This window comes from Bos grunniens, chromosome 21 (genome assembly GCF_055505025.1).
Source record: "Bos grunniens cultivar Pamir isolate PY7600 chromosome 21, Bosgru_T2T1.0, whole genome shotgun sequence".
NCBI lineage: Eukaryota > Metazoa > Chordata > Mammalia > Artiodactyla > Bovidae > Bos > Bos grunniens.
In genome coordinates this window covers 67,770,562-67,795,231 of record NC_141185.1, presented here as the reverse complement: position 1 = coordinate 67,795,231, position 24,670 = coordinate 67,770,562, and the positions used below count along the sequence as shown (strand labels likewise).

The 24,670-nt window shown below is 46.1% G+C and overlaps 1 pseudogene; it reads right to left on the bottom strand.

Annotated features, from left to right (window-relative positions):
- LOC147349843 (eukaryotic translation initiation factor 4E-like) overlaps positions 1–23,902 on the bottom strand; it is a 56,936-nt pseudogene extending 33,034 nt beyond the window's left edge.
- Between the last annotated feature and the right edge of the window lie 768 nt (positions 23,903–24,670).

The window sequence follows — 24,670 nt, the reverse complement described above, 5'->3', positions numbered from 1 at the left end:
TATTTCTCCCGGCAATCTTGATTCCAGCTTGTGCTTCAACCAGCCTGGCATTTTGCATGATGTACTCTGCATGTAAGTTAAATAAGCAGGGTGACAATATGCAACCTTGACATAGTCCTTTTCCAATTTGGAAGCTTCTCAGCTGAGAAGAGCTGAAAAAAGGGAAGCAGAGCCTGTATTAAATGTGGGTGGACCTGTTGTGCCATGATGGACATAGGCCAGAGAGATCTCTTTATCTTTTGTAGATCTCCTGGAGAAGGGAAAGGCTACCCATGCCAGTATTCTGGAGAATTCAGTCCATGGGGATCACAAAGAGTTGGACACAGCTGAGCGACTTTCACTTTCACTTTCATCATGAACTCTTCAGTTCAGTTGTGCAGTCACGTTCAACTCTTTGTGACCCATGGACTGCAGCACACCAGACTTCTTTGTCCATCACCAAATCTAAGAGTTTACTCAGGCTCATGTCCATTGAGCCAGTGATGCCATCCAAGCATCTCATCTTCTGTCATCCCCTTCTCCCGCCTTCAATCTTTCCCAGCATCAGGGTCTTTTCAAATCAGTCAGTTCTTCGCATCAGGTGGCCAACAGACTGTGTGGATCACAACAGACTGTGGAAAAGTCCTCAAGAGATGGGGATACCAGACCACCTTACCTGCCTCCTGAGAAATCGGTATACAGGTCAAGAAGCAACAGTTAGATCTGGACATGGAAAAAGGGACTGGGTCAAAATTGAGAAAGGAGTATGTCAAGGCTCTATATTGTCACCCTGCTTTTTTAACTTATATGCAGAGTACATCATGCAAAATGCTGGGCTGGATGAAACACAAGCTGGAATCAAGATTGCAGGAAGAAATATCAATAACCTCAGATACGCAGATGCCAACACCACTCTTATGGCAGAAAGTGAAGAATAACTAAAGAGCCTCTTGATGAAAGTGAAAGGAGAGTGAAAAAGCTGGCTTAAAACTCAACATTCAAAAACAAAGATCATAGCATCCAGTCGTATCACTTCATGGCAAATAGATGGGGAAAATGTGGATACAGTGTCAGATTTAATTTTTTTGATCTCCAAAATCAATGTGGATGATAACTGCAGCCATAATTTAAAAGACACTTGCTTCTTGGAAGAAAAGCTATGACCAAACTAGACAGCATATTAAAAAGCAGAGACATAACTCAGCTGACAAAGGTCCATATAGTCAAAGCTAGTTTTTCCAGTAGTCATGTAAGGATGTGAGAGTCAGACCCTAAAGAAGGCTGAGTGCTGCAGAATTGATGCTTTTGAACTGTGGTGTTGGAGAAGACTCTTGAGAGTCCCTCGGACCGCAAGGAGATCAAACCAGTTAATTCTAAGGGAAATCAACCCTGAATATTCATTTGAAGAACTGGAGCTGAAGCTGAAGCTCCAATACTTTGGCCACCTGTTGTTTTGAGCTGACTCATTGGAAAAGACCCTGATGCTGAGAAAGATTGAGGGCAAGAAAAGAAGGGGGTGACAGAGGATGAAACAGTTTGATGGCATCACAGATTCAATGGACATGAGTTTGAGCAAACTCAGGGAGATGGTGAAGGAGAAGGAAGCCTGGCATGCTGCACTTCATGCGGTCACAAAGAGTTGCACACTACTGAGCAACTGAACAACAACAGCAACAAATATATACATATATATTATTCCCAAATTACTAATTTAACCCTCCCACCCACCTGTCTCCTTTGGTAACCATAAGTTTGTTTTCTATGACTGTGAATCTGTTTCTATTTTGTATATAAGTTCATTTGTATTTTTTTAGATTCCACATATAAGTGATATCATATGATATATGTCTTTCACTGACTTATTTCCCTTAGTATAATCATTCCAGGCCCATCCATGTTTCTGCAAATGGCATCATCTCATTCTTTTTTATGGTGGTGGTTTAGTAGCTAAGTCGTGTCTGACTCTTGCAACCCCATGGACTGTAGCCCGCCAGGCTCCTCTGTCCATGGGTTTTTCAGGCAAGAATACTGGGGTGGGTTGTCATTTCCTTCTCCAGGGGGTCTTCCCAACCCAGGAATTGAACCTGGGTCTCTTGCATTGCAGGCAGATTCTTTACGGACTGAGCTATGAAAGAAGCCCAACTTTATCCATTTATCTGTCAATGAACATTTAGGTGCAATACTCTTCTGAGATTTGAGACCTTGGCCTTGCCACATGGTTTAACAACCACCCTCCTCCAAATTTGCTTTTTCCTTTGTGTCAAGTGGAGAACCCACAATCCAGCCCTAGACTTTCTGACCACCTTCTCTGCACTCGAGTGTCACGATCAGTGACAGCACCAGACCCTTCCTTGCAGGAACATGAGGACTTGGACATGTTGACTGTAAGGTCCATCTCCAGTGGAAGTGAGTTGCGACTTGAGCTGACTATTCCAGGCATTTTCCTGAACCTCTTTAGGTTGAAATTAACAGCTGATGATTTGAAAGTCATCCCCAAAGTGCAGCCTAATGCCCATCAGCCATGTGGGATGAGCAGACATGGCCCTCCCCGTCACTGTTCAGATGGGCTCCCTGCATGCTCCGAAGCTTATTCTCTCACACCAAGTTCATTTCCTTAACAGGCACTCCTGCCTTTCTCTAATCTGTCTGTGGTTATTTGGAAACATTCCAGCTTAGAAGGAGAGTCATTTATGCTTCCCTGTGGGCTTAGGGCAGAGATGGGACCAGGCAGCAGGCATGAGAAATGCCTCATCTAGTAGTCCACAGCAAATCTCACGAGGCAATGTAGCAAGAGAAGACAAAGTGTTTTTCTGTTCTGTGCAGAAAGCCCGTCTATGGACAAGAAGCGTGTGGAGAACTTGGTGGAAGCTGGATGTGTCTGGGGAAAGTATGTCTGTGTTCAAGAGCTTAGGAAATGCACCATTCTATGTCCCCTGCTGTGTGCCAGGCTCTTTACTAGGACTTGGGAATGTAGCGATCACAGTGACAAGCCTTGTAGGCTTCTCAGTCTGAGACAGTCAGACTTACAGGTGCATATGAGCAAGCATGTATCTTAGGCATATGAAATACAGTACTGAGAAAGGGACTGTTACGTCTACCCAGCACTCTGCCCATTTAGGTTCTTTGGCCCTAAGCATAAGCACTCCCCTACTTCTTTTATTTAGGGATCAAAAATTTATATGCATTTGATTGTACTCATGTGAGGTCACTAGAATAGTCACATTCACAGAAGCAGAAACCTGCTAGTGGTTACCAAGGGCTGGGAGAGCAAAGAATGGAATTTGTGTTCAATGGGGATGAATTTCAATCAGAGAAGATGAAAACTTTTGAGAGATGGCTGGAGGGGATGGCTGTACAACAGTGTGAATGTCCTTAAACTCATTACAGCATACACTTTAAAATGATTCTGGTGGTAAACTTTATTATATATGTATTTTGCCACAATTTAAAAATAAAAAATATATTCTAAAAAAGCCATGGGAAAAATAAAACATTTTTTAAAATTTAAAGAGGAAAGAGTGATTTTCTGAGGTGGTAAATCTGCCAAGACCATGATCAGATTGCCCTGACCAGGGCCCAGGCTAAGCTGTTCTGTGCCTGGGTGTGGGTTCAGTGGCATAGACATTGGGCTTGTCAGTCTGTCTTCTCTTCTTTCCAGAGAGTCTCGGCCACAGCCAGCTCCCCCTCAGAGGCACCACCAGCCCCCATGAGTGTTGAAGAAGATACTTCGATGTCTGGGACCTGAATGCTTGTCTGCCTTTCACTAACTTGGGCCTGGGGCCACCCTGAGAATGCTGCCCAGCTCCTAGGGGTCCTGCCCACTCTGAAGCCAAGTTCTCTCCATCCTGGCCTGTGTGTTGGCGGCAGACACTCACCAGCTATTGGTGCCCACAAGCTTCCTGTTCACCTGTCAGAAACAGACTGAGACTGCTGAGTCTGAGGAAGGCGATTTGGGACTCTGAGTAAATGGGAAATTGCAGAAAGGGTTAAGTGAAGAAGTATTGAAAGTGGTTTGGCAATGGAGGTTGAGACAATGAGTGTTTTCGTGCTTTCTTGAGCAAAGACTCAACATGGCGGCTGAAGTCACTTTCAAGGACCAACCTATTGCAGTTGCAAGCCAAGCACAAGTTTGGTTAGGACTCTTAGCACAGCATTAGAGCAAATACTTTGTGCTGTTGGGAGTTCACAGTTCACAGCTGAGAGCAGCTGTGGTGGATGATGTCTCATTGGAAGGTGCTGCTAAGTGGAAATGTTTCCCTTCATGCCTGGATTCTTCTTGAAGCTGCTTCCAGGGAAATAGTCTTACAGGATTCTGACTACAAGTTCTATGTGAACCGCCTTGGGCAAGTAGTCACAGGGATACCTACTAGGAAACAAGGGGCTGTTAACACAACAAGCAAAGTGTAAAAAGGGACAATGTCCAGACCTGGGAAGGGGACAAGATGGTCTATAGGACTGAAGGTGCTGGGCAGGGGCTCGCTGAGGGTCTAGCTGTGAAGGGCACAGCAGAAATCATTTGGAGTCTGTGCTTACATATTTTTTTAAATGTCTTTTTAAAATTTAACTATAGATGATTAAAAGACCTTTGTTCCTTGGAAGTTCCTCGGACAGTCCCTGGTGAGCTCCCACAATTGTTGCTGCCTCATCAACACATGCGTGCTCAATCGTGTCCAACTCTTTGTGACCCTGTGGACTGTAGCCTCCCAGACTCTGTCCATAGAACTCTCCAGGCAAGAATTCTGGAGTGGGTTGTCATGACCTAGACAGCATATTAAAAAGCAGAGACATCACTTTGTCGACAAAGGTCTGTATAGTCAGTAGTCATGTATACTTGGTGAGAGTTGGGCCATAAAGAAAACTGAGTGCCAAAGAACTGATGCTTTCAAACTGTGGTGCTGGAGAAGACTCTTGAGAGTCCCTTGAACAGCAAGGAGATCAAACTAGTCAATCCTAAAGGAAATCAACCCTGAATATTTATTGGAATAACTGATGCTGAAGCTGGAGCTCCAATACTTTGTCCATCTGATTTGAAGAGCTGACTGATTGGAAAGGACCCTGATTCTGAGAAAGATTGAAGGAAAAGGAGAACGGGACAACAGAGGATGAGATACTTAGATAGTATCACTGACTCAGTGGACATAAATTTGAACAAACTCTGGGAGATAGTGGAGAACAGAGGAGACTGGCGTGCTACAGTCCATGGGATCACAAAGAGTCGAACACAATTTAAGTGACTGAACAACAGCAACAAATAGGTGATTTATTATATTATGTTAGTTTCAGGTGTACAGCAAAGTGATTCAGTTGTGTGTGTGTGTGTGTGTGTGTGCGTGTGCATATATATATATGTATATTCTTTTTCATTATTATTACAAAATATTGTTCCCTGTGTTATACAGTAAGATCTTGTTGTTTATCTATTATAAATATAATAGTGTATCTCTCGGAGAAGGCAATGGCAACCCACTCCAGTACTCCTGCCTGGAAAATCCCATGGGTGGTGGAGCCTGGTAGGCTGCAGTCCATGGGGTCGGGAAGAGTCGGACACGACTGAACAACTTCACCTTCACTTTTTACTTTCATGCATTGGACAAGGCAATGGCAACCCACTCCAGTGTTCTTGCCTGGAGAATCCCAGGGACAGGGGAGCCTGGTGGGCTGCTGTCTATGGGGTCACACAGAGTCGTACATGACTGAAGTGACTTAGCAGCAGCAGCAGCAGCAGCAGTGTATTTCTCAACTGATCGACTTTCACTTCACTTCACATGTATATATTGGGCTTCCCTTGTGGCTCAGCTGGTAAAGAATCTGCCTGCAACGCTGGAGACCTGGATTCAATCCCTGGGTTGGGAAGATCCCCTGGAGAGGGGAAAGGCTACCCACTCCAGCATTCTGGCCTGGAGAATTCCATGGACTGTACAGTCCGTGGGGTTGCAAGGAATAGGACATGACTGAGCGACTTTCACTTCACTTCACTTCAGTGTATCTATTAACGTGTCTGTTATTTTTAAACTCATAATTTGTCCTTCCCCTCCTCACTTTCCCCCTTGGTAACCATGTTTGTTTTCTATGTCTGTGAGTTTGTTTCTGTTTTGTAAATAAACTTACTTGCATTATTTTTTAGATCCCACTAAGTGATATATCGGAGAAGGCAATGGCACCCCACTCCAGTACTCTTGTCTGGAAAATCCCATGGACGGAGGAGCCTGGTAGGCTGCAGTCCATGGGGTCGCTAAGAGTCTGATATGACTGAGCGACTTCACTTTCACTTTTCACTTTCATGCACTGGAGAAGGAAATGGCAACCCACTCCAGTGTTCTTGCCTGGAGAATCCCAGGGACGGGAAAGCCTGGTGGGCTGCCGTCTACGGGGTTGCACAGAGTCGGACACGACTGAAGTGACTTAGCAGCAAGTGATATATTTGTCTTTCTCTGACTGACTCACTTCACTTGTATGATAATCTCTGGGTCCGTCCATGTTGCTACAAATGGCAGCATTGCATTTTTTTATGGCCAAGTAGTATTCCATTGTACATATGTACCACATCTTATTTACTCATTTACCTATCCATGAACACTTGGGTTGCTTCCATGGGTTTACATTTGAGCTCATGGGGGAAATGGATGATTCAGCACTTCCCTGTACTCACCATTGGTCATCTGCTTCACTGTGATTATATTGCAAAAAAAGGCTTCTCCCATTTTTACTTTGCTTAGAATTGAATCCAACAAATGCTTTTGTGAGTCAACTGTCAGGAACTTAATCAAGGAAGCATAAAACTGGGGCTTCAGGGCACATGGATACCTCTGAACAGGCCTGGGGAGCATCATTTGCTGTGTCCCAGGACATGCCCTGCATCCTTCCTTCTTTCATCCTAACTTCTCCTACCCATCATCTGTTCCTTCCAACCTGGCTGCCCTCTTTCCTGACACTCTTCATCACTGGCCCCTCTGACGTCTGAGAAGGGGACAGACAAGAAGAAGGAAGGCCTCACTCTATAGAGAACAGGGATGGGAGACTGGAGAGGAAAGCCCAGAGCAGGAGCTCCAGCAGAAGGAAGCGGAGCTTGGGGCTATAGGAAAGGGAACCCACAGTTGAGGGACAGTGTAGGGTGGGTACAAGTGGGTGTACATGTCTTTGGTTTCAGGTCCAGCGTGGCTCAGAGACTGAGGGTGGAATGGAGAACAGCTGAGTTGAACTCTGGGGTAAAATGACCATAAAGCCTGGGACATGCATGCGAAACTTGGCTTCAACAGAAGCAGTATTTGCTTTGCCCATCTGGTGTTACTCGGTGTTGTCTGTGGCCTTGTGCCAGCTCTGCACTACCTGTCCAGCACTCTGGATCACTGGGTCACCTCTGTGGCCTCAGACTCATGGCTGATGACATGAAGTGCTGCCCCCAAGGAAGTGATGACTCTGGAAAGTGCCAGCACTGCAGGAAGGCGGCTTTGAGCCTCAGCCTCGTCCAGCAGTGACTGAGAGGCAGACTGCAGGCTCACAACATCAGCCATCTTCCCAGCCTGTTTAACTGACTAAGCAGTAGGGTGAGGCCTCCAGTGTAAGGCAAGGGACAAGGGGGGAGATGTGAGATTCTAACGGTTAAGATAGTTTGAGATAAGCATAGTCTGGACACAGTTTAGTTCTCTTAATTTCCTTCTTTCCCTCCCCAAGGTGGTATGACTTTAAGAAAACCCTTCAAACTTACATTGCTGAAGTTTCAGAGAAAACTATTTCTAAGAAGACTTCATAAATATGAATGAGGATACCGGGTGAATGGTCTTACGGTCTCCACAGACCCACGACCTGCATCTATGAACAGTTGTGGAGCAAACGGGAGTGCCCACTCTTCCCCCAACCCCCACCTCCGGCCAACCACTGCCCTCTGCAGCTTGGTGCAGAGCTTCTCTTCCACTTCAGAATCAGTGTCACTCCAGGTGTCCTGAATGGCACAAATCTGAAACATGGAGTGTGAGCAGCTAAACCGTGGCCTATGAGGGGATGCCGCTGTATGATGATTCCCTCTCTGAACAACCAGAAGTTAACAGAGGATCATCATCATAAAGGAACAAAATGTTAATGAATGAAATAAAAATGTGTCAGCCTAGGTGGTTATACTGTCTGACTCCTAGGGATGACATGACAACTTTGAGAATACCTTAAACTTCAGGATGAAATGATGAGGGCATGTAAGTGATAATGAACCATTAACTTTTGCTTTATGATTTTTTCTTTTGTTTACTATGTCACTTTTTACAAGAAATATGCTTTGTTAAATTTAAAAAAAAAAAAAAGGAAATTGGAAGAGAGAAAAATGACCTCAAATTTTTAAAAGAAAAACGGAAGGAAAGGTGAGGTGACATGATTATGAATTGCCTAGGGAGGAAGATTCTCCAGGCAAGAACTTGGAGGACAGAGGAGCCTGGTGTGCTACAGTCCATGGGGCACAGAGTTAGACACAACTTAGCTGCTTCTGAAAAGCAACAACAAGGAGGAAGGTGGGGACAACCAGAGACCTGAGGGCAACCTCATCAGGAGTGAGTCTGCAGCTTCCAATCCAAGCTACAGAATGCATTTTGCAAAGTTGCATAGGTTCAGCACAGAGGTGGTCTTCAAGACAAGCTTGTCCAAATTTCGAGGTATAAAACCTCATGTTCCTCATTATCTCAGGATTCACAGGGAGTTCCCAACACAGCTTGGCAGCCCCATCTGAACACCCAGCACTTCTCCTAGGCAGCCTCCAAGAGTACGGCTGAGGTCACACAATGACCAGAGAGCTCTTCTGGGGCCAGACCATTCCAATGGCAGTAGCAGGTGGACCTCCTCTGTGCTGGGTAAGTGTTACCATTCTTTGACTAAATTTTATCTGTTTCTTCTTAAAGGAGAAGTAATTGGGTGCTAAAACTTATACATGAGCTGGGGGAAAAGTATGGGTTCACCTGATAATTTGGGGCCTGAAAACATTAGCCCTGTCTCCTACAGCATGTTAGCCACTGTTCCAGAGCTAAGGCAAGTAATCTGGCCTCTCTGAGACCTCCTGGTAAAAGTGCCTTCATGATACTTTCTCCTTCCTGAGGTGGGGGAGTCAGGCCACAAAACTGACTCTTCTGTTGACTTCACCCATGGCAGAAAACAGTATGATTTTTAACCTTAATTATTTTTATTTTATTTTATTTTATTTTTTTTTATACTTAGAGTTAGACTTTATTGAACTCTTGCCATTTCCTAGGCATTGTGCAAAGTACTTTATCTAGGTAAACCTTAATTATTTTTAAAAATTATTTTTCTTTCTGAATACCAATGTAATATCTCTTGAAAAAATTCATGGGAAAGAATTTATGTGAAAAAAATTCACCCATAATCTCCCCACCCAGTAATAACCACTGTTCACTTTGGTTTTCTGCACACACATATTTATGTATTTGAGCATATTTGAAGACAAACAGTAGCTGACAGTATAGCAACTGCTTTTCTAAACTTGGCTCTCACCGGGCAGCATGCACTTTAGTATGAATGATCTCACTGTTCACTGTATAGAGCTGGGAAACAGAAAGAAAGGCTCAGAGAGGGAAAGAAACTTGTCTCACGCAACCAGAATTTCCACCCAGGCCCGTTACCAGGCTTTCAACACTTGTAACCTGTCGTCATGGCTGTAGAGTTTTTGTCTCCCACCAACAGCGGAGCAGCCACCCCTCCCTAAGACTGTGGACTCATGGAATCCTTGAGTAGGATGAAGAGCTAGGAGGCTAGAATTTCCCTCCTCCCAGCTCCATGTAAGAATCTGTGTGTCATTAGCAGGGCAGAGCCACTTCGCATTGCCTGAGTGTATGTGTTTATGTGTGTGTCACTGTGTGTGTGGGTACTGTGAGGTTTCAGTCCAAATATTCTTCAGCCCCTTTGTAAAAAGGGAGTTCTCCCCTATAGCGTGCTCACCACTGGTGACTGGATCTGTCCTCTGTGACATTTTGAGATGAAGAAAAAGAGAAATGGCATGAAAATAAGGAAAGGACCAGTTTTCCATCCAAGTGCTCTGGTAAGCGGGCTTCCTTGGTGGCTCAGCGGTAAAGAATTCACCGGCAATGCAGGAAATGTGGGTTCCCTCCCTGGTCGGGAAGATCCCCTGGAGGAGGGCATGGCAACCCACTCCAGTGTTCCTGCCTGGAGAATCCCCGTGGACAGAGGAGCCTGGCAGGATCAGTTCATAGGGTCGCAAAGAGTGGGACATGACTGAAGTGACTCAGAATGCAGGCACATTCTGGTAAGTACTTTGGAATCCCCTCCATGTGATGGAGGAAACTCATTCTAGAACAAAGCCAACCACTCCTGCGGAGGATCCTGGGCTGCACTGCCTGGAATCCCTGCATCGAGGCTCACTGCCCGAGCTCAGGGGAGCTGAGGGCAGTCGGCTTCTAGCCTTCAGCCCCTTGGCAGCAGGGCCTCCCAGCTCGGTGACTCCCCAAAGGCCTCATCCTGCTGCACAGCCCACGTCCTGCTGCAGGTCTGGGCCCTGCCACCCCCTCCCCATTGGGATGACAATGACCTCTACAAGCCCAGAGCACCCAGGACCGCTGCGCTGCTCAGCTTCTTCTCATCCCGGCTCCTCCTCTCCTGATCCAGATTCCTGTCTCTCCTGCACAGGCGATGCTCCCAAAGGTTTTCCCTATCCGACTCCACCTCAGAGCTGGCTTCCTGGGAACCCAGCAGCTATAGCCATCTGTCCTAGAAATGAGGAGGAAATACTTTTTCTTTTTTAATTTATTTGTTTTAGTTGCAGGCTAATTACAATATTGTAGTGGTTTTTGCCATATGTTGATATGAATCAGTCATGGGTTTACAAACACAAAAATACAAAATATTGAAAAAGAATAGGTGCATTTATATGTATAACTGAAATCACTTTGCTGTACACTTGGAACCAACAAAACATTGTTAATCAACAATACTCCAAAGCAAAATAAAAATTAAAAGCAAAACAAGTGTTCACTTTATATACTACTTATCCATATGCAAAAAAGTATTCTGTACACAAAATATATTTACACAGAAGTATAATGTTTAATGCATACACATAAATATTTAAAATCTATATTTATATATTGTGTATTTATTTATATAAATTATGTATTTAATAGGAACTCTCTTATCTAACACATATAAGACAAGTAACTTGTAAGTAAAGAGCCAAAATCATTTAATCATATATTAAAGTAGAAAATCATTATACGTGTGTGTGTGTGTGTGTACACTCATGCCCACACAAACATACATATATACTGCTGCTGCTGCATCTCTCAGTCGTGTCTGACTCTGTGCGACCCCATAGACGGCAGCCCACCAGGCTCCCCCATCCCTGGGATTCTCCAGGCAAGAACACTGGAGTGGGTTGCCATTTCCTTCTCCAATGCAGGAAAGTGAAAAGTGAAAGTGAAGTCACTCAGTTGAATCCAACTCTTAGCAACCCCATAGAGTGCAGCCTACCAGGCTCCTCCGTCCATGGGATTTTCCAGGCAAGAGTACTGGAGTGGGTTGCCATTGCCTTCTCTGATATATATACACATGTATATAAATGTATATACATGTAAGTGTATGTATGTGTGTATATATATATAAAACACCTGTACACTCATGCCAACACAAATATACATATACATATATGCATATAAATGTGTATATATGGAAGCGTATGTACATATGTATGTATGTATGTACACACACACATAACACATACATGTGCATATATACATATATGCATGCATATGTGCTAAATTGCTTTGGTCGTGTCCAACTCTGTGCGACCCTACCCTGTAGACCACCAGGCTCCTCTGTCCATGGGATTCTCCAGGCAAGAATACTGGAGTGGGGTGCCATTTCCTCCTCCAGGGGATCTTCCCAACCCAGGGATCAAACTCACATCTCTTGAGTCTCCTGCATTGGTGTGCGTGCTTAGTCACTTCAGTTGTGTCTGACTCTCTGGGACCCTATGGACCAAGGCCTGCCAGGCTCCTCTGTCCATGGGATTCTCCAGGCAAGAATACTAGAGTGGGTTGCCATTTCCTTCTCCACCTGCATTGGCAGGCAGGTTCTTTACCACTAGCACCACCTGGGAAGCCATATATATATATATATATATACACACACACATATATATGTTACATATATGTATATATGTATACACACACACACACACACACACATATATATATATATATGTTAATATATAGTCAAGGACGGGGAAGCCTGGTGTCCTGCAGTTCATGGGTTGGCAAAGAGTCAGACACAACTTAGCAACTGAAGAAGCAACAATAATATATATATATATATATACATATAACATTTTATTTTAGCTTGAAATTTAAATATGTAGATATACATGCTGATCATCTGATTTGATAATTTTCAATCCACATTTCCTGTCTAAAGCACACACAGCCATAACGCATTATCTGTATAGAGACTATACAGACCAATTTCAGCTTATTTAAAGTGATGTGAGAAACTAAGACATTTGCACACGACTCTAAACGCAGATTCCTATGGATTTTTACTCCCTCTCCCATCTTTAAAGTTCTACCATGCACATATAATGAAACATTATTTTTTTTTTCATGATTTACAATTACTGAGTCTTTCCAAAGCTTTGGAATTGTTTTTCATAGAAACTACCACTCTCTTTTTCCACTCTTATGTCATGGCATTAGGTAATGTTTAATTAAAAGTACACAGTAATATCAAAGCCCACTGGGGCTGTATAGCAAAGCTGCCAACTCTAGGGAGGCATGAATCTTAAAGAATCAGTCAAGGGCCTGGGGATCTCAACAGCAACCCATGAATTTCCTGAGGGGAGGTGGAGCCAGGAGTGCCCAGTCAGGGGGTCTAGTCTTGTGATAGGGAGGGTTGTGGTAGTGAGCTAAACTCACTCAGGGTTGGATGGCTACCCACTACAATGTCCTGTATGTTTTAAACACGAGCACATGCTTCCTTCTTTTATTAGGCACACACTGGTTGGTTCCTGCTTTGTGCTGGGTACCAGGAACACAGTCCTCCAAAATGCAAATTCGACACCCAGCAGAGACACACAGATGCATGGAGGCCAACCTCTATAACCTGTTCATTTCAAGCAATGTGACAGGTAACTGTAAGAACACACAGGTAACTGTAAGAACACACAGGTTGGGAGTTAACAGCTGGTTCACAGGGATGAGGAACCTATTCACTGTGGATCCTTCAGAGTGAGAGAAGTTGTTGGAGGTGGGTAATACAGGGAAGCACTTCTTGGCAGAGACATACGGCAAAGCTGCTGACGTGTGCAAGGGCTCATCCCCAGGGATGGCCAGCAGCCCTGCGTGACTGGAGCCCAGGACATGACTTTGGGCCCAGAGGGGAGACGGAAGGAGCCTGGGAGCAGGTGGGCAAGGGTGTGGGTTGGAGCATTTTCTCTTCACACATTTGTGTATTTTTGCTATGGAACAAACAGTAGTACTTTTTACCCGAAATTTTTAATTTTTTAAAACAATTTATTTAAGTATAGTTGATTTACAAAGCTGTGTTATTTCAGCTCTATTGCAAAGTGACTTAGTTTTATATATATATATATATATATTTTTTTTTTTTATATTGTCTTCCATTATGGTTTGTTACAGAATACTGAATATAGTTCCCTGTGTTATATGGTAGGACCTTGCTGCAGATGTAATCCACCTAGAATTTATTTTGTGTGTCAGAAGGAAAGGCATCACGCTTTTTAGCACCATCTTCACTGTTCCCTCACTCGTTAGCAAAGGTAGGTCCAACATTTACCTGTGATCCTGGTTCCACACAGGGTCTCCATCATAAGGCTCTGGGGAATGGCTCACACCAAAGTTCCTGCGCTGTGCAGTGAGACACCATTGCACACGTACGAGAACAGAGTGGACCCTACAAGCACTGGCAAGTGTGTGCGCAACCAGAACACTCATGCACGCTGGTGGACACATAACAAATTATAGCATTTTGTAAAGTCATCTGGTGATCTCCCAAAAAGTTAAACATATGCCATATGAGCCAGCCATTCCACCCCTAGGTACTTAACTAAGAGAGAAGAAACCTTTGTCCTTGCAAAGACTTAACGCACAAATGTTCACAGCAGTACATTTGGATAGCCTAAAACTAGAAATGTTGCAAATGCCTGTCAAGAAATGAATGAATAAAGTCATATCCCACAGTAGACTACTACTCAACAATAAACAGGAATGAATTACTGATACATGTAAGCTCATGGGAGAAAAAAAAATCTCAAAATAATTAAGCTGAGAGAAGTAAAGAGAATATTAAAATGTCATGCCATAATTCCATTTATATAAAATTCTAGAAAATATAGAAAGCAGATCACTGGTTTCTTTGGACTGGGGGAGAGGAAGGAAGGGAACAAGAATAGGATTGCAGAGGTGACAGAAGAAACTTCTGGAAGAGATGGTTCTGTTCACTGTCCTGGTTGTGCTGAACTTTCATGGTTTACAAATTTTACAGTTTGTATACTTTATATGTGTGAAGCTTATTGTACACCAATTATACCTGAATAAACTCTCGAAAGAGACACTGTGTCTAATCCATTTTTGCATAGCATATACCAGGATAAAGTTTCTCAGTCAGGGGTGTTTTGGAAAGAATTTTATTTTAATTTTAGATTATATGATAGAAATGTATCCTTGAGTCATGTTATTGTTGTTGTTGTTCAGTTGCTCAGTCATGTCCAACTCTTTGTGACTCCATGGACTGCAGCGTACCAGGCTTCCTTGTCCTTCACTATCTCCCAGAGTTTACTCAAACTCATGTCCATTGAGTCAATGATGCCTTTCAACCATCTCGTGCTCTCTTGCCCCCCTCTCCTCCTGCCCTCAATCTTCCCCAGCATCAGGGTCAGTTCCAATGAGTTGTCTCTTCACATCAGGTGGCCAAAGTATTGGAGCTTCAGCTTTAGCATCAGTCCTTCCAATGAATATTCAGGGTTGGTTTCCTTTATCATTGACTGGTTTGATTTCCTTGCTGTCCAAGCGACTCTCAGGAGTCTTCTCCAGCACCACAGTTCGAAAGCGTCAATTCTTCAGCACTCAGCCTCCTTTACGGTCCTACTCTCACATCTCTACACAACTACCGGAAAAACAATAGCTTTGACTGTACAGACCTGTGTTGGCCAAGTGATGTCTCTGCTTTTTAATACACTATCTAGATTTGTCATAGCTTTCCTTCCAAGAAGCAAGCGTCTTTTAATTTCATGGCTGCAGTCACCATCTGCAGTGATTTTGGAGCCCAAGAAAATAAAGTCTTTCACTGGTTCTATTGTTTTCCCATCTATTTGCCATGAAGTGATGGGACTGGATGTCATGATCTTCATTTTTTGAATGTGGAGTTTTAAGCCAGCTTTTTCACCCTCCTCTTTCACCTTCATCAAGAGGCTCTTTAGTTCCTCTTTGCCTTTCGTCATTAGGGTGGGGTCATCTGCATTTCTGAGGATGTGGGAAAGGCAATTTTTTTATTGTACTTGTTTTCTGTTTTAAATTAAAAAAATTCTTTTATTCATGTGTATCATAAAGAATTTACAAGAAGCATATACTTGTGGCCTAGGAGCTGCCACAGACGGGCAGGCTTAAACAGCAGAAGGACACTGCCACACAGTTCTGGAGGCCAGGAGTCTGAGATCAAGGTATGACCAGGGTTGGTTCTTTCTGAGACCTTGGTCTGCCCACAGCCTCTTCTCCCTGTGTCTCTCTCCATCTCCTTCCCTTTGTGTGCATTTCCTCTTTCCTTTGTGTGGTGTTCTTTATTGTAAACAGTCATATTGGTTGAGGGGCCCACCCCACTCAAGTGTGACCTCATCTTTGCTAATCACCCTGGGTCACTGTAGACAAGATTCTCAGGTACTGGCAGTAAGATTTCTATACATAAATAGAGACAGGGAAAAAGTCAACTCATAACAAAGCTCCACCTCATATTTTCATTGTTACAAAGCAAGAAAGGAAGAATTTAAAAAGCTAGCCTGTTTTTTTTTTTTTTTTTGTAAACTGTAAGCCTGCTGCAGTCATTTGGGAACCCAGCAGGCAGCACAAGAATCTTCTGTTGGGATTTTTGTGCATCTCCTCAGCTGGTCCACCTGCTGCTCCTCTGGGCTGCACTCTATTAATTATGGGGCACAGATTTTCACCAGGTTGGTCCTTACAGCTCTGCTACTTTGGGCTACTTTGTAACTCTTTGCACCTGCTCCTGTAGGCAGGGGTCTGTGGGTGTGTACAGGTAGAGCTGCTTTTATTATTTCTGCTTACTTTAGTCCTTTCTCTGGCCCAACCAGCATCAAGTTGTCCACATGAATGAAATCCACTGGAACAACTGTTGGAGATCTGCATTCAAACTTTGAATCACTCTGAAGCCTACAACTCTTCAGAATGAATTTTGGATTTCACAGCCTAATAATGGTGAAAATGGCGTACCCTTCAGGAGAGAGAGGTTTTCCCCTTGATGTGGCCCTCACGTGGTGACATGGGGTGAGTGTCTTGCCACCGCTGCAGGAGGCAGTCCCAGGGGCCTGTGGAGAGAGGATCCTGGGAGGAGAGGAATAACTGGCAGAACTGCCCCAGGGCTTCTCTGCTGCATTGTCCTCATGGGGCTCTTCTTGGAGGGACTTCAAGAATCACAGGGTAGGGACCTTCTCAGGCCCTAACGGTTGTGTTAACCTCACATGGACACCTTTGCAGAGACGCCTCCCACCTGATGGTTTGTAATGGATTTCATTCATTCATCAGTGATTCTGTCTTCAACATCCTGACTGCGTAGCTCAGACAGCTTGGTTTGGACAAACATCCTTTACTCCTGCAATTAGCACTCTCCCAGAACACTTGTTGACCTAAAAAATATTAGTCACAACCTAAAAGTTGAGAGTTATATTTTATTTGGTGGGAATTTTTAGGGCTTCAAGTCTAGGAGACAGCATCTCACGTGACCTTGAGAAAACTGCTACAAGGAGGTGGAGGGGAGGAGTCAGATTATAAATACAGAAGTTTGCAACAAAGGGCAGGTTGTCTGAACATCAAAAGTATTTTTGTGAATTAAAGAAAACTAGATTTCTGAAGTGAAGGAATTTAGCCCTTTTCTATGTATGGGAAGATGCAAGAGTCTGGACTCACAGAAATCATTCCTTTTATATGCTCTTTGGCTGTCTGTAGCCAGCCTCCTGTGCTTCTTCACTTCCTGAGATCCTCAGTGCTCACTGTAGGGAGTGGCTGCAGGCAAGAGCGGCTGGATCACAGGAGGGCTAGCATCGCTGATAACTGTGACATCCTTGCTTACTGATACAGCAAGAAATACTCCATTTCTCATACCTACCAGCCTTTTCTTTATATCAACCTACTTTTATTGAATATTCTCCCCCCAACTTTAATACTACTGTCATAAATGGGATTATAGTTCTTGCTTCTTCTGTCTGCCCTTTGATGGATGAGAGGCTTGCGGAAGCTTCCTGGTGGGAGGGACTGGCTGTGGGGAAAACTGGGTCTTGCTCTAGCGGGCTGGATCAGGCTCAGTAAATTTTTAATCCAATTGTCTACTTATGAGTGGTGCTGTGCTCCTTCCCTGTTAGTTGTTTGGCCTGAGGTGACCCAGTCCTAGAGTCTGCAATCTCTATAGTAGGGCCACTGGTGACCTCCAAAAAGGACACACGCCTCCTGTCCCCACAGCGGGCCGCTTCCACCCACGCCTCTGCAGGAGACCTTCAAATACTCACAGGCAAGTCTGCCTCAGTCTCATGTGGGGTCACTGCTCCTTTCTCCTGGGTCCTGGTGCGCACAGATTTTGTTTGTGTCTTCCAAGAGTCTATGTTTCCCCCAGTCTTGCATAAGTGCTGTAATCAAATCCCACTGTCCTTCAAAGTCAGATTCCCTGGGGATTTCCAGTCCCTTTGCCGGATCCCCAGGGCCTAGAATCTTCACAACAGTGCAAAGACTTCTTCGGTATTATTGTTCTCCAGTTTATGGGTTGCCCACCCAGTGGATATGGGGTTTGATTTTATCATGATTGCACCCCTCCTACCACAAATGTAATAAATAGACATAAATGGTCATAATGGAGTCATAAATGCAGGCTGGCACATTCAAATAAAAATGTTGGTATAGCCCTGAAAGGTCATCCCCAATGGCTCAAGTGGTAAAGAATCTACCTGCAATGCAGGAGACACGGGAGATGCCGGTTCAATTCCTAGGTCTGAAAGATCCTCTGGAGCAGGAAATGGCAACCTACTCCAGTATTCTTGCCTGGGAAATTTCATGGAGAGAGGAGCCTGATGGGTTATGGTCCATAGGGTCGCAAAGAGTCAGGCGTGACTGAGCGACTGGGCATGCAAACATGCCCTGAAAATTATCTTGTGTACAAGTGGCAGAATGTACACCCTACTTTGGCCCTTCTCAGGGATTCGTAACCTTTTATAAGGAGGTTTTTTTAAATGAAAAGAAACAAAAAATGTGTGCACTTTCCCTAGACAGTGATTGTTCTTTCATTACCTGCCAGTTGAGAAAATACAGAACAACCAAGATATTCCGAATTCAGAATGAGTGGGCGTTACATTCACGACAAAAGCAGTGCAGGCTGAGGAAAGCCTTGCATATTAGCTGCTTTGAAGTCCCCTGAAACTCTGGAGCTCCTGGCTCCTCCTCATTGTGTGGTCTTAGCATGTTTGCCTTTTTTTCTGGTTTCAGGTCCCAGTCTGTGAAATGGGGGTAAGAATCCCTGCTTGCATGTTACCTCACAGATGATGTTTTTGTGACGATAAAATTAATTAGTGCTAACGAAAGGAGGAAAACAAAACTTATTAAATGCAAAATATAAAATTATAAGCCTTTCTGTAAAATGTCAGAGGAAAACTAGGCCCCTGGGAAGAGGATGGGAGAGAAAATGTGGGTAGGGGAATGGAGGCCAGAGGTGATGGAGACCCTGACCCATGGGCCCTGCATGACCTGCAGGCTCAGATGGCTGAGATTCAGACAGGACTCAGCTCAAGTGAGGTTACCAGGCAGGTCGCAGGAAGAAAGAGGAGACCACGTGGCCCAGTGCGACCTCTAGGATCCTGGGGTCAGCTTTGGCTTGGAGGTGGCGTGGAGGTTGTAGGGGCACCTGGCTTCTCTGCAGACCTGTCTGTTTGGGGATGGGGAAGGGGGAGGGGAAACAGGTCAAGGCTGCACATGGGGCTCCTTTTCCTTCTTTGTGAAAATCCACTGGGACTGGCCTTGCTGCCCTGTGGCTGTCAGGAGGGATGCCAGGGTGAGAGGAAGGCCAGGGAACAGCAGTGGGGATGGAGCCTGCCCCCAGGCCCCACCCCTGAGGCTCTAGCAAAGGAAAGGGCTGTGACGGCACGCCCCCTTTTTGTCTCAGGCTCCTTTTAAATCTGTGCTCCTTTGGAAGGCTAAAGCTGTCAGCATGCTTCATAAAAGCCACCGCTTGGACAGTATCAAGAACTAAATAAAAGTTCCTGGGCAGGATGGTATTATACAGCTCTTGGTATTATACAAACTGAGACCAAAGGTGACTTTGAAATAATAGGAAGTGACAATCAGGCAGGCAGGAAGGGCCGTATAAATAGATTAGAAGGCTTCCAGTGCGCTTATCTTAGCTTTTCTGGTCCATAATAGTGACAACGTAATAGTGCTTGGCGCTCCAAAGCAAAAGACAATGTCTTTCCTTGACCTTTTCCCCCTCTTTTTAGCTCAAAAGCTCAAGAATAGGTAAAATCTAAATTTCTGAGTTTCCATAATGAGTACAAAACTCCTTTTAGAAAAATTCTGCATGCATGAGTGCTAAGTCACTTCAGTTGTGTCCAACTCTGTGCGACCCTATGGACCAGGCTCCTCTGTCCATGGGGTTCTCCAGGCAAGAATATTGGATGGGTTGCATCCCCTCCTCCAAAGGATCTTCCCAACTGAGGGAAGGAATGTATTTCTCTTAGTCTCCTGCATTAGCAGGTGGGTTCTCTACCACTAGCGCCACCTAGAAAATCTACCATACATAACAAGGGCTCCAGTGTGACCCCATTGGTCACCAAGGAAGTGACAATCAGGCAGGCACGGGGGCCTTATAGATTAGAAGGCTTGCAGTGAGCTTATTTTAGCTTTTCTGGTCATTAATAGTGACGATGTAATAGCATTTGATGCTCCGATGCAAAAGACAATATCCTTCCTTGAATTCTGGATCTCACTATTGGCCCAGTGTAGAGATCCTGGTTCTGAGAAGGCAATGGCACCAAACTCCAGTACTCTTGCCTGGAAAATCCCATGGATGGAAGAGCCTGGTGGGCTGCAGTCCATGGGGTCGTTAAGAGTCAGACACGACCGAGCGACTTCACTTTCTCTTTTCACTTTCATGCATTGGAGAAGGAAATGGCAACCCACTCCAGTGTTCTTGCCTGGAGAATCCCAGGGATGGGGGAGCCTGGTGGGCTGCCGTCTATGAAGTCGCACAGAGTCCGACACGACTGAATCGACTTAGCAGCAGCAGCAGAGATCCTGGTTAAAGGACAGCTCTGTTGGAAAAATGTAGAGCAACACATCCGCTATCCTGATGCTCATCTATGAATCCCTGCTTCACACAAGTGCACACAATGGGCGGGTCCTGGAGGGGAAGCTGAGCTTTGCAGTCCAGGAGCAGGACAAGCTACACATCCACCACCTTGCAAGGAACCAATGGGGCAGCAGACTGCGGGGTCACACAAGCCCTTGCTATGCCTGATAGGGTGTCCATATGAGATCAACCAAGAAGGCAGCAGAAGATTTTTTTAAGTCACCACCAATTTCCCTAAGTATACATTTTGGGTGCCAAGCTGAGAAGGATGGTTTGGGAGGCAGGGCTGCCCAAGGGAGGGACTTCCGCCTGTGAAGGGGCAGGTGTCTGATTGCTGACAGTTCTGGCCGCTCCCACACTTTCATCTTTGTGACTGTAGCTGGGCTTCATGGTCCAGGAGGGAGACCGGCTCTAGCACAAAGATTGTATGGATCTTGTTTGGGTTGTTTTTGCAGTAGGAATCCAACATTCTAATTACAAAATCTTTTACATTTTTGCTGAGTACACCCTGTGACCCTAGAAGAGTCGTGGGAGTTGAGTGGCTACTGTTTTCAGAATTTGTCCACCACGGAACCTAACCCAGGAGCCACCTTTTTCAAAGCTGAGTACTGGAACTCCTGGGAAGCAGACTCAGGCCAGCCCTCACCAGGCACTCAGAACCCTCCCTGGCAGGGCCTCAGGGCACTTCTGGGAGGAAGGGTCTTGCTCTGCATTCTCCCCCACCCATCTCTGTCAGCTTGAATCAGTTAAGGAGCCTGAGCCCTGTAGGGCCAGAACCACCCCCTTAGGCAGACCCTCAGCTTCCATGCACACAGGGCCCAGTTCTGTGGTCTCTTATGGGGTTAGCACAAAGCCTCTGGAGACCCCAGGCATCACCTTTGTGTTCTTCCAAGAATGCCATTCACTGACTGCCACAGGGGGCCTCAAGAAGCACCTGTGCACCGGATGCCATGTGGTTTCTCAATGTAGCCATCTGGGTGACTCGTGGTGAGTGTGTCAATGTGGGTGAGCATATGTGTTCATGTGGTTGTGCATATGTGTGAGACAGGGCGTGGCCGAGACAGTGCATATGCCAAAACACTCTTTCATTTTTTTTCTTTGGCCATCCAGAAAGGCTGCCTTCTCCTCACACAGGTGGGTGGGGTTGAGTCTCTCACCGATGGCCTGACGTTCTAGAAGGTGGCCACAGGGAGGGTGGGCACAGATCCCAGGGTGCACAGTCTTTCTTGTGGCACATCCTCCTGAGGCTCTGCAGCCCCTGCTGGAGGTGGGCAGGCCTCCTAGTCTCCTGTGCTGCCTGGGGAGGCTGGCATCTGTAGCTGAGTCCCGAGTCCCCGAATGGCCTCAATCCCATCACCCAGACCACAGGACCTAGGGAAAGGCACGTGTTGCCTCTTTCCTGTGACCCTGGTCTGGCATTCCCAGGAGGCCACCAAATCCAGAAGGCAGGTGTGGTTGCGGGGTCTCTGGGTATGTCCCTCCCTCTTGAAAGTCCTGTTTGTCCTCCTTCAGGATAACTTGTCCTCTGAGAGGGGCCAAAGTTCAGGCTCCCAGAGCCACAGGTCCCGTCCCCCACCCGAGAACAGTCCCGGCAGGACCGTGGCCTCTGCAGATTGGACACTGTTGCCAGCATCGATGGTTCCCCTTCCAGTGGTCTCAAGAAGGAAGACTCACAGCATCAAGGCAGGGAGGAGGCTAGGGCAGAGTCAGCTCAGAGATATCTCTTCGAGCTAAGGCCCAGCCTAGTGAGTGCCAGCCAGCCCCAGGGTCACACACCTGCAGCCAGCGTGGGAGCCTCTTCCCTACCAGTGTTGCCACAAGCCAACAACCATTCCTGACCCCACCTTTCCCCTCATTGCCACCTGAGCCCTCTGAGAACACCCCCACTTGAAGCACTGCTGTAGTGGTCATTTAATCATTACATCTGGATACCAACTGGAGAGGTCAGCAGCATATTTAGGAATCTCTATTTAGTGTGTATGATTGTTGACAAATTAATGAAAACATACCCTTCACCCAAAGCAGGGGAAGGGCTGAGGGAGGGGATGAGCTGTCATGGGCACCCTGAGCTGGTGCCGGTCCAGACACTGCCTGAGCACCCACAGGTGTCCCACGCCCACCCTTGGGCCCTGGCTCTCCTCCCAGCAGGTCCACGGCCCCAGGGCGCAGGCAGAGGATGGAGGAGACTTACTGTGTTGCTTTGCTCCCTGGCTTCCTGAAACCTACGTGTGCGCCTGCTTTGAGGTCCCCCTCATCACCGCCTGTTTCTGAAGAAGCAGCAGGATTGCTCCTCTTTAGAGCTGCATTTCTCAAACTCCACATGCAAACTCACCACCGGCAGAAAGGCAGATGATGATCCAGGAGGTCTGGGTGGTCACAGAGTTCCACCCGAGTGGCTGACAAGCTCTCAGGACAGTGATGCTGCACTCCCATGGGGTGCACTTCTCACTGGGGCTGCACCTATAATCCCAGTGACCAGGCTGCACCCCTTCCCTCCAATTACATCCAAACCTCTGCGGCGGCCAAAGGTCAAGAGCTTTTAGAACACCAATTTCAATGGACTTTCCCTATGCAGGTGTATGGGTGTCAAGGAGAGTACCAGGCCTGCTGACTCAAGAGAGGCCCTGAGCAAACACAAGACAGGCTGGTCTGTCAAAGTGAAGAGCATTTTTTGGTCTTCCCCTGGCACTTGCTGTTTGCAGAGAAGCTGTGCTGGCTGGGACACAAGCTCCCACTTCCTTGAGTCTCCATGAAGCCTCCCTTCAGCTTGCTGCCACCACATGTGTCCTCCCCAAGATGTGCTCACTTGAGACAACTGGTGTCTAGACTTGGAGAAGAAGAAATGGACCTCTGCAAGAAAGGGAAACCATCGCTGGGAAATTTCCAGTGATGGGGAGTCGCCAGGTATGGAGGAATCAGTAGCTTCTCGCTGAAGCCACAATCTGTCAAGTGATACAGGACAAATGAGCCTCCCCTCAATGCCAACAAGCACAGAAGTGGGCACCTTTGTCTTGGGCTTGGAGAGGCAGCTCTCTTTCCTTTGCTGAGATACTAGGGCTGATTGAGAAAAGAATGCAGCTGTTACTTCCTTCCTCCAAGGTCTCAACCATGTCAGCCTTGAGTTCTTAGGGCTCTTTTCACTCTCATGCAGAGGGAGGCTGAATGGTGAAGAGGGAAAGCATCTCTGACTCTGGAGCGGGAGCCCTCACCCTGGTCCTGGATCTTCATGTGACTCCTGTGTGCACCTGGGTGGTGGGTTCACTTTGTGCTTCAGCAAACTTACCTGTAAGATGAGGATGAAAATCACAGTACCACCACCTGCAAATGTGTGGTGACGACTTCCAGGGGACCCCATGCTGGTGGAGCTGCCTCCACTCTCTTGGGAGGCGCCTCACAGCCCACCTTCTGTGGGTGGGAAGGCAGCCCCTTGGTGTTGCTGAGCACCCCCTCCAAGGCAAGGCAGTGGCCAGCCTTCCTTTCCCGCCCCCCCCCCCCCCACAACAGCACCTTTCCAGCTCTTCTGGTCTCTCCTGGGCTCCACAGCTTAGGTGGCAGCTTTCCACACATTCCCCCCTCCTCCCCCATTCAGAGGCAGCTTCTCCGAGTGAAGTACATTAGTATGAGGCACACGCATGTTTATGTGTCAACTTGGTTGGGCCATGATACCCAGATATTTGATCAAAACACCAGTCTAGATGTTGCCGTGAAGGTGTTTTTTAGATAAGGTTAGCATTTAAATCATGTCCAGCTTTTTGTGATCCTATGGACTGCAGACTTCCAGGCTCCTCTGTCCATGAGATTCTCCAGGCAAGAATGCTGGAGTGGGTTGCCATTTCCTTCTCCATTTAAATTAGTAGACTTTGAATAAAGTAGATGTCCCTCTTTGGAGTGAGTGGGCCTTGTCCGATCAGTTGAGGCCTCAAGAAAGATCAGGCTGACCATCCTTAAGCCGGAAATAGTTCAACCTTCAGAAGGTCTTTGGACATGAACTGCAGCATCAACCCTTCCCTGCACCTCTAGGCCTGCCCTGTGGATTTCTTTTTCTCTCTCTCCCCACCCCTCCTTTCATCCTGTTGGATCTATTTCTTTAGAGGACCCTGACCAGTATCCCATCTAGAAGCAA